The sequence below is a fragment of the Phalangium opilio genome, unplaced genomic scaffold (assembly GCF_054372755.1).
Source record: "Phalangium opilio isolate 3A_F unplaced genomic scaffold, DU_Popi_V2 ptg000329l_1, whole genome shotgun sequence".
Lineage (NCBI taxonomy): Eukaryota > Metazoa > Arthropoda > Arachnida > Opiliones > Phalangiidae > Phalangium > Phalangium opilio.
Window position 1 is genome coordinate 3,819,397 of NW_028324226.1, and position 17,459 is coordinate 3,836,855.

The following is a 17,459-nucleotide window of genomic DNA, read 5'->3' on the forward strand; positions in this document are numbered from 1 at the left end:
ACCGTTAGAAAATTGTCCGACATTAGCCCAAGGCGCCGGTGTATTCCCGTTGTATTTATTTAAAGACGAATAATACTATACTAACTGTAGCCTTAACTTTTTTTATTAATAAATGCTTTCTAGGGATTTAATATTAATTGCTATATTAAAGGCGCCACGTTTTAAACTAGCTATTAATTACGAAGTTTAACAGAAGCCTAGCTCGTTAATTTTTAAACTACTTTTTTATCAGTATAAATATCATCATCATCATCATCGTTGATTTAAGAAATATTAATCAGACTTAAATAAATTAATTTTTTTGCTTTATTTTAGAAAAAATTATTCATTTTTGATAAAATCTTATTTCCTGCCCCCAATTTAAGAAGTTTAATAATTTATAATTAAGAAATATTTCAAATTTAATGAGATTTATTTTAGATTTAATGGGTTGAGCTGAAGATTTAATTTAACTCTATTAATCAGTAAATAAGTTAATGTTAAGTAGCAAAGGGCCGCCGGTGAAGTTTAAAATTTCAGGATGTTTGGTTACATTTTTGGCCGCCATTTTACAAGATGGCGTACGGCACATCGAAACCAAAACTATAGCCATCCAGAGGATGTAATGACCTAGTATGAAACTACTTTCAGATATTTTTTTACATTTTGGGCGCCATTTTTTAAAGATGGTAGCCAATTGTGTGAAGAGTCTTTCATAGTGGGTACCGACTATTTAAGAGTAATGTTTTATAGCTCCAACTTTCTTGGTAAAGCACTTTGGGTTGGGCATTGATGAGAAGTTACTCAAAATGATTGTAAACATTGATTTTGAAAAATTCGACACGACTCTTTCACTTCAAGTAATGAACTTCTAATTGTTGATATAAATGACTGAAATAAATTGCATAATATTGTGTTTACCGATGGGCCAGCCACTTAGCATAAACCGTCTACAGAACTGTACCAAAGGGATTACTCGAAATCTTTACGTTTCCTACCCTTGACAGTGCTTAAACGATTACGCTTAATCCGTAATCGGTGTACAGAGACCCTAAAAGTGGTTAGCCCCTCGGTGTTTACGGGTCATAGTTATTTATGAAAGAGTTAAAATCGTTTAATCATTTTGAATTAAGCCAAGTCCCATAATATTAAATATTACGGTGTACGTGTAAAACTTACTGTACCTTCGGCTGTAAATCTGTCCTATTTAAGTTACAAACGATTAACTCTATCTACTATAGGAAAACCCCCTTTTTTTTCTTTACATTCTTAGAAGAGAAATTAAAATACCTTTCATACTTCACGTATTTATTATAAATACTATAGGAGAAAAGACTGGTCAGGCTAGTTATCTCAAAATTTATAAACCGTATATCTAAGATATAGTATTAATTCTCGATTATATGAAGACTGGTTTTAATTTTTTTTTTTTTTTTTTTTGACAAAAGCTCAGATGACTTTTCCTTTCAAATAAAATACCGTTATAAATTAGACGAAAGTAACCCGAAGTAAAACATTACCATATCACGTGATGTACGCTTTTTAGTACAGGTGCCAGTAAAAACCCAATTATACATTTAAACATTCTGATGTTCTACATCACAAATATACACTTTGTTGAAAAAAGGGTGGTACAGAGGGTTATATATGCGATTTTAAGTTGAAAATTTTCTATAACATTTTGACCTAAGGGTCACTCTAAGCAAATTATGAGTAACTGTGATTTATGGATGAGCCCTTAATTTAATTAGCATTTTCTTGCGGTTTATTAGTTAAATTTATGGGGTCGTTCGTAAAACAACTTCTAGACGGTGGTTCTTATGGCAAAGTTACATTTTTGACTCCAAATTGATTGCCCATGGAAGTTGGAACCAACTGCACGTTGGTCCAACCTCCGTTTTTGTAACACCCTGTATATATTGAGAGCTTATGTGCATGTGAGTGTATTTGTTTGTAGTCTAATCTTCGCAGTTACCCCAGTTTGGAGAAATTACGTGTCGATGATAGGTCTCACTATCGAGAAGACTTTAAAGCTATTTTTTTTAACCTCAAGGTCACGGGGGTCAGCAATTCATTGAAACACAAATTTGATGGTTTTGATCTGTCACACCAGGTAATATATCTTGTAAAGCTAGTACTAGAATGTTTCACTATAATTTATAATAATTTCGATTATTACCAGCGCAAGTTATTAAATATTTTGGGCTTTAAAAGAGCTACAACTTAATGCTATACATTATTAACACATAATCTCAAAGGAAAGGGTTACATAACATAACTTTATACCTTAAAAGAACGGCCTTTTTCTAAATATAAAAGGAATTAAATATTAGAAAAATTAAGTTATCTCTTATTACAAATTAATTAGCCTTAAAAACGAGGACTACTCTACCGCCATCCGTCATTGCTTTATTGGCGTCTGCAATCGAACACAGATTAACTCGATTTTTTTTTCTAATTTTGTTAATTTCAATAAGAACTGCTACTTAATAGAATTTTAAAAAAATTTTACGTTTATTTACAATTCAAAAATTTTTACTTTGGGAGCTTTCGGACCGCGGTCCTTCCTCAGCCAAGTTTTAAATCTTTAGATTCCATGGAGTAGCAGTAAATTAGAAATATTTAACACACCATTAATCCTAAATTTCGTATCCACGACAACTCGAGGTTTAACTTCAAAATGTGAGCTTTGGAACTTGGTCTAAATTCCTTCCTATCAACAAGCTTTTGAATTGTTGATAGAATTAAATCTAACGTAATGATTAAGAATTAAGAGACCCCGATATCAGAAAAGATTTACCGTACGATCAAATTGCGAGAAAAAAAAAGAAAATTAAAAGACGAACTATTTCCTGGACAGGGGTTAAAAAACTTGTTTTCTAACAGCGAAGGTAGGATATGGGGAAATAATTGCATGGTGGAGTGTAGGCGAGATAATCTCTATATACTCTCTTCCTCGATTTAATAAAGAAGAATACCTGATCCTGTGTTCATCTGATATTATATTATATTAAATTCTATTAAATTAAATACCGTCTCTATAAATGCATATCCTAAATCGTGAGAAGCGAAATATGGATACCTGGTTTTTGATTATATAGATGGTTTAATATAAATTATCGCGATCAAAGAGAGCTGGATTTAAGCGCGTACGTGGAACCGTAAGTTCATAAGATATGTTCCATAAGTTTGTCACTGGTTACAAACTAGAGCTTGTCATGAAGTGACGTAGGTCATAGATTCGAGGTATAGCGACGCCTGGTGAGGCGCTGTCAAAGGCTTAGTACAGACTAAATAGAACTAGATGGACTGCAAAATTAACCACCGAGTATAGTCAATTCTCGCTTGTTGTTCTCGAGCTGTAAGTCTCTAGCATTACGAAGCATAGGAAGTGTCATACTTATGGAACATATCTTATGAACTTATGGTGAAACGTATTGGAGTTGAGGTGTGATGATGTGTTGATTAATTAGACGTAGATGTATACTTTGTAATTATTTCTTTGGGAAATTATATATCGTATGGTTATTTAGATTCAATTTTATAAATGGCTGGCACCTATCTGGGTTATTGAAAAGATTGTTTTTTTTTTTTAAATATTGAGCTGAGGTATTGAATGATTAGTTTTGATTTAAATGACTGCAATTGGGCATTACATACTTTTTTTTCCGTAGGTTAGTGGAATTTCGCAATATTTTAGCCTTAACGGCAATATGATTAAATGAAAATAGCTGTAATTAGTCAAAATATTTTCACCAAAGAGTGAATTTGTAATTAATGCAGTTTTTCCAGTGCCATTTCGCACGGATTACTTAGCTTTATTCGAGTGATAATAGTATAGTATTATCTCCATAAAAAGTTTTAAATCCACGGTGAAAAACATCTACCAGCAAATATAAAACGACGTTATTTTGGTTTAATTATTTCCAATTTACCATTTATCGAGTATCAGTATATCCATAACTTCATAATATATGTTCCTTAAGTATGACACTTCCAATACTTCGTAATGCTAGAGACTTGCAGCTCGAGCTAGTTCGAGAACGACAAGCGAGAATTGACTACACGCAGTTTTGCAATCCATCTTCTTATTTAGTCTGTACTAAACTTTTGACAGGCGTCGCTTTAAGAGAATCTGTGACGTTTCACTACGTCACTTTATTACAAGCTCTAAGTAACCAGCAACAAACTTATGGAACATATCTTATGAACTTATGGTATATCGTATTTAGTTGTAGAAGTATCATTACCATCGCTCAACTTTGACTATTAAATTTAATCAAATTTCAAACCAATATTAATGAAATTCAATCAACCTCAAATTAAAATTACCCGTGGATAAAACCTACACAAAATCACGCGTTAATTTCAACTTCAATCTTTCGACTAATTTCAATTTTTTTCTTAAGACTTGCATAGCTGGATAAATTTAATTAACTAAAGGTCATCTTATAAAATATGTACTTGACTCTGAAAAGTAGTATTTTAAGTTATTTCCAATCGGATGAAACGTTAAATTAGTTAAGTTCTTTACCAATAGATCTTGAAAAACCTGTATAGTTTAGTTCACAAAAAAGGTTACATGCTTGGTTACATGAGAAGAATCTGTTTTTATCTCCCAATTCCGTTCAATTTACTTACTTATATAGGTACTTTCACGATTTATTAAAAAAAAAAGAAATATCAAAATTCCAATCTGAGAATCTCATGGTCGGAAGAGGTTCTAAAAACCTGTTATCTAACTTGGTGGGGAAAAAAAGAATTCCCGAATCACTTTTTTTTTAAACTTTAAAAGATTTAACTGGACATAAGAGACTCTGAAACGATTTTAAAATGCTTTATATATAGCCTAGTTGTCTAGATGTTTAAATTTAAAGAAGTATACAGGGTGATTCTAAAAGGTCTGTCAGAAATGAATGCAAATGTTGTTTGGGGTGCCGTTTTTGAGTCGAATATGTATATGACATTTTGTTCTAATTGCCACCGTTTAAAAGTTATGATTGAAAGAGGGCTTTACGGATGACCCTTTAATATTAACATGACAAACTCAAAGACAGTTCTAATTTAATTAAGGGATCATCCATAAAATACTTAAAATCACAACTTGAAAACGGTGGACTTCAGAGAAAAATTTCGTAGAAGTTACATTTTCGACTCAAAATCGCACAAAGAACATCCACCTTAATTTCAAATACACCCTTTAAAGTTAACTGTCTAAATTTTTAAATTTAAAGAAATATATTATTAAACTTCACAAGACAACGCCAAGGCCAATTGAAATGATATAATTAATCCTATATTTTAAAATTTTAATTGACAGATTCGGACATGTATAATCAAAGTTTGTAACTGAGAAAGGGAACTTTTATTTTAATTAAAATAATTGTTTTAATGAAGAGTAGGTTTTTGGGAGACTGGGAGACGCAATGCGAATCATTTGTTATTCAAGGTTATTATATCAGAATTGATTAACTTGAATTAACGTTTTAACATTAATATCACGATTTGTTTAATTTTGATAAAAATCTCTGGGGGTTTAAGATGAGGAGTCTGTTTTTGCGCGCCAATCAGAACTGACATTTTATAAAGAGCGAAAGAAGTTAGGGTTATTTTTCAAATTGTTAATAACGAAGGGTCTTGAAAACGGATTATAATTAAGCTTTTTTATTCAAGTCGTACGAATTCGGGGTTCTCTGATATTTTTACGTGCAAACTTAAGTTAGACTTCTAGAAATATGAATAACATAGCTGTATCTTTCATGTTATATGTTATATCAATAATACATACAGCTACTTGGAATCATTGTGTAGCCATTTTCAAAACGTATCTAGGCTGATTTTGTGGGAAAAGCTAAACTAATCATTATATATGACGAATTTTACCTCACGATTAATCTATCTCACTGCGCATTGAACCTTGCGCTCATACCTGATCTCGCTTTGTTACCAACCAATGAAATTGCAGTTAGAATGACGTCAGAATTATGAGACGAGACCGATGTTACTCAAACCCGGACCGATAAAACCCGCAAATAAATTTACATTAACAATGATTCATATTAGCTTTGTGCATTCCTGGTTATATATTGAAGTAGAAATAACCCAAATAACTTAATAACAAGACGGCCCAAGGGCTCGTAATAGTAGCCATATCGTACGAGTGAATAGCCCCTCTATACCCTACCCTAATGAGTAGATAACCCCTCTATACGTTACCCTAATGAGTGAATAGCGCTATCTTTTTCAATGCTTAAATGATTTACCGTGCATAAAATCAGAGTGAATAGCCCCTCGATTCCCTACTCTAAACAGCGATTAAATTATAACCGTATAAATTTACTTATGCTGTAATTCTAATATTCCGGCGAATCGAAGAACAGATGAGTTTACGACATAGACTTATGCCGATGCACACTTATCGCATCTTATAAGTTTCTAACAAGGACTTATGCCCAGAAACTTTTGAAAGAGAAAGTTTAGTTATAGTGATTACGCATTTTAGTGATTATCCCCTTGAATTACCTTTAGCAATGCTAAAATGATCAAACGCATAACGCTCATTTAACACTATGTTAGCTCTATCTAAACCCATTTTTGAATTAACCGCCAAAACGTTCCAGTCAAACATAACATAGATGACGATAGCTACCGAACGAGAACGAAAAACGGGGAAAATAGTTATCTATTTAATTAGCACATACATAAAAAGAAAATAAATATAAAAACCCCAAACATACAAATTCATAAGTATCCGACTCCACAGATAAAAATTCAAAAGTTTCCGACCCCACAGATTAAGAGGTACCCCACCCCACATCACCCCGACATTTTAGAGATAAGAATAAATAATAAAAAACTCGGAGTTTCTATGAAGTCTCTATGGTTCGTTGGTAGAGTGGATGTTTACTACGCCAGCGACCCGGGTTCGATTCCCGGGTCTGACCTGGAAAAATTTTAATTAAAATTAAATCTCTAACCGAGCCCTGTAACCCCTATGGGTGGGTTGTGGTAATATAAAGTTCCTTTTAAGCTAAAATCTGACGATAACGAAGCGACAACCCCTACTACTACTACTACTACTACTACTACTACTACTACTACTACTACTACTACGGACGGCTCGGGTCAAACTAAGAGCCTATCGTATACTACGATATGGCTAAAAAGGCATTTAAAATGGAGGTTAATTGAAATTAACCCTCATTCCCCAAAAAATTTTAAAGAAATATTTTCATTTCAAATTGAAATTTTTACACCATGGGAATATTTCACTAACTTCCGTTAAAATTCAGGATACACCAATCCTTAAAATATTTTCATAAAAAATAAGAAAAATAAGTAAATGGTGATATAAACCTTCTTAAATATTCTTGAACTCTTCGCGTGAATTTCGTGAATAAACGGTAGAATTTCTTAAACCTCAACAACTTAACACCATTTTCTTAAGGTAAACACACACGACTTATTTGACCGCGGGCAAATTTATTAGCTCCATAGAGTTAATATTCAAGTTCCGGTTCTGAAAACGTTCCATTCAAACGATAGTGCACGCACTTAACTCGGTTTTATAATTAAAGAATAAGTTTCATAAGTTTGTTGTATTGAACTAGGGGAATTTGAAAAGCATCTTTGGAAATTGGTAACTTATTTATTTGCGCACTCATTTTGCTGTGTTTTTCTCAATTTTAGGAAAAGGGTCAATATAGAATTTTGTTGTTTTTATTCCAAAGAGTGTATAAAATAAGAAATATTTCGAATTGGAACTTTGTGATTATCTAAATTCTAAAATATTAAAGAAGATACTGGAAATTATGTTAGGCTTTAAAGAATTCTATTTGAAGACGTCACAAAATCCTTCACGTGGTATAAGATTCCTTACCCCAATACGTCTTACTACACAGAGCAGTCTGGAAAATAGCATAAGCAAGAAGTCCTATAAGAAAAATTTCTTATAGGGCATGTGTCCAGTGACCCCCTATTTGACAGGAAAATTTATTGGACATTGGCCACTGGCGTGTACATAAATAGTCAAGCTTTCAGAACTTCGGAAAATTTATTGGTCAAAATGTCCAGTGACCCCCTTAGTTTTTAAAAAAATTGTGGAACATTTTAAAATTTTATTGGACAATGTCCAGTGTCCTGTGCTTATTTCAGGCCCCGAGCAAAAGTCCTCTGCATGGTATAAAACCAGTTAATTAATGTATTGTACCAGTTTTTAAATTCACGAAATGAGGATTACTGGTCCTTGTGACCAGTTTATTAATTGCAAATCTATAGAAAAACTAAGGAGAAACCAATCCCAAGTTCTAGTTAGTCACAGAGTACCCTAACGGGTAGGTTTCCTGAATTCAAATCTAATTGCTCAAGATTGCCTTTGAAATATTATTTTACAAACGCTTTCAAAGAACTCTAACTTTCCTTACTTAAGAGCCTGTTTTGGTATAATTTTCTTGGATTATTCTAATTTCGTGGCAACAATAACCACCATAAAAGCGTCATTTTCATTAAATCATGTATGAGACTTTCCCTTAAAGAAGCTTACTTATATTTGATTGAATAATTTGAAAGAAGAGTCGAATATACAGTCATTATTTGGGTTATATCTAAGCCATTTTTTCTTTTCCTTGCCGCCAAGTAATGGGTTAATGACACCCGAAAAATCATTGTTTTTCCGAGCACCTAAGATTCAATCATTATTTCGGATTAACTTGGCTTCAATCTCTAGATCAAAATTAGTTCGGAGAAAAAGAAAGAAATTGACTGAGTTTCCTTCGGGTTGTAATTAGCGGGAAATTCAATGCGAGAAATGAAACAGCACACTCTCTTTCTTGAAATAAAAAGAATTCCCGAAAGGGCTAAACGAGATTAATACGCTTCAATTTTCTTTAATCTTTTTTTATTTTAGGGGAAGTTATTTGGGTTAATTCGTGTTTTATTAAAGTATAGGTTTAATATGAATTATAAGGTCTTAAATTCAATTACTTTAATGATATTAGACAATAGATTGGGAAACCGTACGTAGAAACTGAACAATTAAATGAAAATTAAGTATGTGGTTAATTAATTAATTAACTAATTTATAATTAAATAAGTTAATTGGAAAGGAAGTATTTACTAATTTCTTCAGAAATCAAGTGACTGAATTTTTTGACCAAATTCTAAGTTACGACAAGCTAATATAATGTATATAATATGTAGTTAATTTATAAATAATTTATAAATAATTAAATAAGTTAATTGGGAGAAAATATGTACTAGTTTCTTCAGATGGCAGCCGAATGTATCTGACCAATTTCTAATTTATGGAAAACTAAATTAATGTGTATTTCAAATTGTTGTCATTTGAAGATACGAGAAATTAACGTTACTTACAGCAGATGACATTTTGGGTCTAGGGTGACCAATTACAGTCTCTACACAGCATTACGTCATGATTCGCTTGATAGAGAGGGGTCCTGCGAGCAAGTTTGATTGTCCTTATCTTCTTTAATATTTTAAATGGATACTAATTGATAATAATTTGAAATACGCATTATTTTATGTGCTTCTTCGTAATATAAAAATAAAATTATCCTGATCCTTTAATTTAATTTAATTACAATTAAAATTAAAGAAAGTTTCATCAGGAATGCATACAGATAATAGGAATTATTATGCTCTCGTATATCCCATATTTATTTCTATGCGGGTTTTGTGCAGTGGACATGAGTACTATCAGTCACACGTCATAATTTGGACGCCTTTCTAACAGTAATTTCATTGGTTGGTAGCAACACGAAGTCGGGTGCGCACAGCGATATAAATTATTCGCAAAGTAAGCTTTGTCACAAATAATGATTAGTCTAACTCTAACAACAAAATCCTTCTAGTTACGTTGAGAAAAATGTCTACACAATGTTTCCTATTAGCTATATGCATTCCTGGTTTCATCCAAAGCTTTGACCATTGTTCCTGTTTATATTAAAAGATTAAAAACTCTCAGGAAAAAAAGAAGTATAACGAATATCGATGGATTATGTATTATCGAAAAGAAAGGGTCAATTCAGTTTTCACGTATAGGTAAAGGAAACACTAGATTTTGCGGAGAAAAGAGGCCCCTACTGTATTGTATTTAGGTCAAATTGAGGGGGTCATATCTCCATTCTTTTATTTCCACGTCTTTAGTGACCTTCCCCATAAAATCAAATGAACAAATAATTTCTTTCTTCGCCAAAAGATAAAGTCCACAGTTATGTAATTCAAGTAGTTGAAGTTGTAAAAGCTAATCACCAAACAACCAACAGCAAACTGCCCTTAACAACCTAAAACTATAGTTACCCTACCCTATATCATAAGTTCATAAGACACAATCCATAAGTTTGTCACTGGTTACAAACTGGAGCTTGCCATGAAGTGAGTGACGTAGGTCATAGATTTTGGCAAAGCGACGCCTGGTAAGGCGCTGTCTAAGGCTTACTACAGACTAAATAGGAAATGTAGTCAATTCTCGCTTGTCGTTCTCGAACTAGCTCTCTCAGTAAGTCTCTAGCATTACGAAGTATAGGAAGTGTCATACTTATTGAACAAATCTTATAAACTTATGTATGTATTGAACTAATTTAATTGTACGACTTTATAAATGCATTTCGTTATACTTGTTTTTGCGTTGTTTTGTTATTGAATTTAACCACACCAAAAAAACATACCAATTTAACTTTTAACTGACATTAATGTCAACCCTATTAATCAATTATGTTTTTAACCAAATAAAATTCCCCCTTTGCGTGATGTCTGTGTTGTTATGTGAACTTAATAATAATAATACTTGTTTATGCCTGAAAAAGGTTTAAACTGATTTTTAATAGCGCTTTACGTTTAAGTTTTAAATTTTATATTGAACTGTTTTGTGTTTTGATAATTGGGCATGTATTCAGTACATAGTCGCGACGCCCCCTTTAAATTTAACAGGAATGGTTGGGGGGGAGTGAATTTTTAATAATTGTCCATTTAAGAAAGCGAAACTGATAGGAAACTCATGCATGCTCTAATGATTAATTATAAATGAATTTTTATTTTTATAAAAATTTCGATTTTACTTTTTTTAAATTTTATTACGCAATTTTAAACGGAAACTAGTTTTCAATCGCTTGAAAAATCTACAAGGATATCGCTTTCTCTCTCTCTCTCTCTCTCTCTCTCTCTCTCTCTCTCTCTCTCTCTCTCTCTCTCTCTCTCTCTCTCTCTCTCTCTCTCTCTCTCTCTCTCTCTCTCTCTCTCTCTCTCTCTCTCTCTCTCTCTCTCTCTCTCGATCCCCCCTGGTTATGTGACATACATACGTTATGATATTCGTTTAAGACTTTTAACTAGTAGAATATTTAAAGTTTTAAAAGTACCGTTAGGAATTTGGTATTTAAAAAAGATAGGTTTAACCAGTTTTAAACGGATATTGGTTTCATAAGAATATCGAAGGAATTTTTAAGAAAAATAAATTTTTAACTGTTTTGAGATATAACGATTATTAATATTAAAGATAGAGTAGTGGTTTAAAGTAATTAAGTTTTTTTTGAATAATTAAATTTACTACGCAGTTATTTTCTGTTAAGGTTTCATTTAATAATGTTATAAAGAAGATACCGCGTCATAACAATCGCATTTTACTCAAAAGGATGCCATTTTCCAATATGGCGTCTTCAGATCTCATTCGAAATGAAATATCTATTTAATATACAAACGCAATTTTTTAACTAAGTCGATTGAAAATTGGTGGAGAATTTTTATGATATTTTTAAGGTATTGAAGATGCACATTCAGAAAAAGGGTTTGAAATAGACTATACGCTTTCATATTACCAATGACTAAAATAAGATTCTTTGATAGTGTATTGAAAGACCATGTGGCGAACTAATTCTAAGTACGCTTTGAAAGTAATAACAGTACGTGTTTCACCATTCCTTTAAACACATTAAAATCCCGTTCATGTAATTAAAACCAAAAAGAGAGGAAAAAACAAAACAAAAACGGTTATTTAATAAACTAGTTTAAATCAAACAACCATTAAAAATTGATATATGTAAAACAACAGACCTTCAGTACGGTACCACCGTGCACTATAATATTTATATGTCCACCGAGATACGGTTAACCTTACATTCCATATACGTGTACATACATTTGAATAAAGCCACAACCCTATAATGCATAAATATAGGTCTACCATAGAGATACAGTTCTCAGTCAATGGTTATGTTCCCTACAAATTCACTATCCTCAAATAGATCATCTCTCCTCACTCTGATGATCCAAATAGGCTACAGCGCAGGCGTAAAAAAAGCGAGATGGAAGGCAAAGTTTTACTCCAGTGTCTTTCAAGCTTAACATAAGTTTATAAGATATTTCCCATAAGTATGACACTACCTATACTTCGTTATGCTTGAAACTTACTGAGAGCTTGTTCGAGAATGACAAGAGAGAATTGATTACACTCGGATTTGCAGTCCATCTTCCTATTTAGTCTGTACTAAGCCTTTGACAGCGCCTCACCAAAATCTATGACGTTTCACCTAGGTCACTTCACGCAAAGATCTCAGTAACCAGTGACAAGCGTATGGAACTTATCTTATGAACTTATGCTGAGAGCTAGTTCGAGAATGACAAGCGAGAATTGACAACACTCGTTTAATTTTGCAGTCCATCTTCCTATTTAGTCTATACTAAGCCTTTCACAGCGACTTAGCTGGAGTCGCTTTACGAGAATCTATGGCCTACGTCACTTCATGAAAAGATCTCAGTAACCAGTGACAAACTTATGGAACATATCTTATGATCTTATGCCCTTAGTAATGGTATACTCTATACAAAAAATACAACTTATAAAGATAAATATATGCTTATGATTAAGCAAAGGCTTGCAAGCGATGAAAAACAAAATTCCAATGCGTAATACTTTCCACGAATTGAAATTAGAATCATTATTCTCGTTTCAATTTCGAACACGTTTAGCTCCTCGTGCTTCTGATCGAGTTAGTTTGGTTGTACGAGTTTTTTTTTTAAAAAAGGAAAACTATAGCTGGGGTTACGAGGGTGCCGGGAACATTGGAAATATGTATCAAAAAGGCTTAATGGAGCTCCATAACGGGTTTTATCATAAATATTTCAGCTCGACAACGTACCGTTTTAATTAAAGCACCTGGCAAGGTTTTCTTTCTTTTAGAACATTTATTTTTTTGCGGTTAAACCATTGTTTACTTCTCAAGTTCCTCTTTTAAGTATAGTTGTTTTGTTTTAAAGGGTTCTCTTTAAACTTAGTCTTTGTTCTAAGTGTTTTAAATAACTTTGACAGTAATAGAATTACTTTAAATACTGTCAGAAGTATATTTATACGAAGTTATATGCTCTCAGAAAAGAGAAATTTTCATCCCAATGAGATTTTTTTCACGAAGCTTTATTAAAAATTCTTTGAAAATTTCAGTATTGATAAAGAATAACACGTTCTTCGATTGTTTAAATTTTAGTGTTAATTAATTTAAAAGTGATCAGAATTAACCTGTTCATGGTTAATGAAAACATTTTTAACACATCCTTAATCAAACAACTTAGTTGGTGTACTGCGTTAACAAAGGTGATGAGTAATTTAACTAGTGTTATCACAGTTGTCGCGTTAAGTGTTTTAGTAACTTATCTGGCCGCCATTTTCCAACACGTCTGCAGATTTAAAAGGATTTCTTAGTGAGATTCTAGTACTTCAATTAAATTTTTCTTATTAATAAGCAGGAATAACTACCCTACAAAATTACTATCAGCCTTGTAGACCAAAGTTTTGTAGATACAGTGGTCAATGAGTATGTAGATTTTGCAAAAAGATGCAAATTTGATAAGTTCAGGTTAATCTCCTTCTGTCATTATTTAGTGTAAGCCTTTAAATTTTTTTCTGTTGAAAGTGTTCTTTTGTGCATTTATTCATTTTATTGTTTATGTTTAAGTGTCGCCACTGGTTTTTCTTTTGTTTCGAAATCGTTGCGATCGTTTTCGTCAGAAGTTTTGTGTACTTTTCTTTGTATCGCGCTGCCCATAAACAAAAACACATCACGACGGAAAAAGTTGCCTTTCCAAAGAGGACTTTTGCAAAAAGCTAGAGGAAATATCCGACAACACAAGAGAAAGTTGCGCTATATGGCCATTTCCTTTTATTTTATATATATTTTTTTATTTAATTCCTTGTTCCTAACTAGTTTCCATAGAAATTGAAAGATTGGTAAAATTAGATTGGGTTGGGTAAATCAGATTTATTGTTTTATCTGCTATTAGGGTAATTGGTAGTTATAAAGAACGTGAAACAGTGGATTGCAAGTTGAATTTAAAGGCTAATTTATTGCAAAATTGCTAATCATGTCAAGTAAAATTTGTGCTAGTGACACAATATGTCCCCCGACTGCTGGCAATGTAGGCGGGTAATTTAGTATAAGCTTTTAGTTACAAGCTCCTCCACAAAACTACGAGTATTATCGAGTCACAAAAAGAATTCCCTTTGTCAATTCTATAATCTCCTGATATAACCAAGAAGTTATATCAGTATCTCAGATACTAGATATAACTTCTTGATATAACCAAGCCAGTGAAACTCCACAATCTAAATGTAAAGTAATTCAATTTGGTAAGAAGCCCCGAAATAAATTTAAGATTCAGTAAAAAGCCCTGGAATATATTTAAAATTTAGTAACAAGCCCTGGAATATATTTAAAATTTAGTAACAGGCCCTGAAATATATTTAAAATTTAGTAAGAAGCCCTGAAATATATTTAAAATTTAGTAATAAGCCCCGAAATATATTTAAAATTTAGTAAGAAGCCCTGAAATATATTTAAAATTTAGTAAGAAGCCCTGAAATATATATAAAATTTAGTAACAAGCCCTGGAATATATTTAAAATTTAGTAACAAGCCCTGGAATATATTTAAAATTTAGTAAAAAGCCCTGGAATAAATTTAAGATTTAGTAACAGGCCCTGAATTATATTTAAAATTTAGTAACAGGCCCTGAATTATATTTAAAATTTAGTAACAGGCCCTGGAATATATTTAAAATTTAGTAACAGGCGCTGGAATATAATTAAAATTTAGTGACAGGCCCTGGAATATAATTAAAATTTAGTAAGAAACCCTGGAATATATTTAAAATTTAGTAACAAGCCCTGAAATATATTTAAAATTTTGTAACAATTAAGCCCTGAAATATATTTAAAATTTTAAAACAAGCCCTGAATTATATTTAAAATTTTAAAACAAGCCCTGAAATATATTTAAAATTTTAAAACAAGCCCTGAAATATATTTAAAATTTTAAAACAAGCCCTGAAATATATTTAAAATTTTGAAACAAGCCCTGAAATATATTTAAAATTTTGAAACAAACCCTGAGATATATATAAAATTTAGTAAGAAACCATGAAATATATTTAGAATTTAGCAAGAAGCCATGAAATATATTTAGAATTTAAATACGTTACAAAAATTCAAATATAAACTTAAACTTAGTGATTTAATGGATCATTTATTTCCATTTAAAGCATTTAATACGTTTTCCTTCAACCAATTCCGATTCCCCTAAATAATTTTAAACAATCGAAAAAATATGATTATTATAATTTCTTAAAATCATTGCATGAACATCCGTCTGAGAGTTGAAAATGTTAGAAAACGTTTCCCGCCAGCCACATATTTTTACCCGTTCCCTAAATTCCATCATAAATTATTTCGGCTCTTTCCGCTCAAGAGATCCTTCTTGCGCTTTAACAAATAATTTCCCTCCAAAACAACCTGAACTGATAATTTCGGTGGAATTGTGCCCTAAAGCGATACTCTGCTGGCCACACACACCAACCAACACCGCTATAAACGCTTCGTCGAATAAGGCTCAGTCTCAGACACAATCAAATGATCCCACTCTCAATTTGCATCACGTAGAAACGTGTAGTACCGCTCGAGTAATTTAAAGGAAATATGTATGAAATTATTCAAAGAAACTTAATTCAAATGAGTGTGCCATTTTACCATAACGGTTTCTAATGACTGTAGTATAATTAATAGTACAGCAGCTTTAACTCTGTGTACAGAGGTTATAGAAGGAAATTTTAGAGGTGACATAAGAATGATGTGATGCGTAATTAGGCGTTAATCATAAAGCTTAATGACTTGGGTTCGCATCCGTTCCAACCTTGAGAAGAACCACTTCTAATGAACTTTACTGATATAAACCATACAGATTGGTAAATCAAATTTGGAAATTAAAGAATTGTGACTGTGCATTAATAAATAAAAATATATATACAAACAAACAGGTTTCTGAAATATATATACAGGGTGTTTCTGATAGGTTTGTCAAAAGTGGGATGTTTATTGGGTGATTTTGAGTAGAAAATGTTCTATGATATTGTCATTGTTTTCAAGTTAAGATTTGGGTAATAAATTTAATTAAGAAACTGATTTAGACAATGATTTCTAATTTAATTAACACTCAAAACATAACTCGAAAACGGTTACCCGGACGTCAAAATGCCATAGAAATTACATTTTCGACTCGAAATCGTGCACCCAAAGAACATCTCCCTTAATTTGTGCCAGACTTGCCAAAAACACCCAATAACTAGTTTCTCATTTTCCAGAAATTACAAATTAGCCATGTACCTACGTTATCCCTTTAAACATTTCCCTTATAAATTCCAATTCACGCAATGGATCGTATTGCAAACTCAACTTGAAATCATCTAAAATAAACAAAAACCCCTTACATCGCGTGGTGGTGGTTTCCCGGGGTTTCCTGCGATGATCTTGTAAGGACTAATTGTCCTAAACCTCATCCACGAACTCCCGAGTTCGTTATCCCTAAAATTCTAAACCTTGCAACGAAAGTTTGATTCGAAACATTCCAGGGGTACCCCCTTCCTCCGTCTACAATACAATAATAATAGTTATTATTGTAGTTTTTAAAATGGATGATGGCAGTTAACCATCTTTAACTGTATTAAAACGTATGGGGAAATAGTAAAGAGTGTCGCCATGCAGTCGAGGAATATCAACTAAGCGGAACAAGAGCTAGCGAATTGAACCAAAAGATGTCCAGAACGCCAGACCAAACCCTTTTGTTTCATATTCTCCCGGTGAATTTATTTTTTTTTGACCGACCCTAAGAGACATTCTCTCTCTTAATAATTCTTATTAATAATAATAATAAGTAGAAGACAATGCTGATGAGCTGAATGATAAAAACAATGAGTTCGTAACGCCTACCGCGTCACAATAAACAAGTTAAAAGAACAACAACCTTTCATAATCATCATCATTTAATCAAGTTGTAAGAAGTTTAATTTTCATTTTTGTATACTACTATAGTGGTATGTAGACACGTGGAATTAAATTATTGAAAGAGAAAAACACAAACTTGTTAAAAGATAGACTTCAACTGTAATTATTTATACAGATTTGTATAATATGTTCAAATCTGTCAGGT

The 17,459-nt window shown here is 32.2% G+C and overlaps 2 protein-coding genes across 2 annotated transcripts in view; one reads left to right on the forward strand and one right to left on the reverse strand.

Annotated features, from left to right (window-relative positions):
• LOC149610375 (ATP-binding cassette sub-family G member 8) overlaps positions 1-17,459 on the reverse strand; it is a 59,733-nt gene that overhangs the window by 41,454 nt on the left and 820 nt on the right. The window lies entirely within an intron of this gene.
• Positions 1-17,459, forward strand: part of LOC149610376 (ATP-binding cassette sub-family G member 5) — a 59,221-nt gene that overhangs the window by 35,154 nt on the left and 6,608 nt on the right. The gene's annotated exons all lie outside the window — the stretch shown is intronic.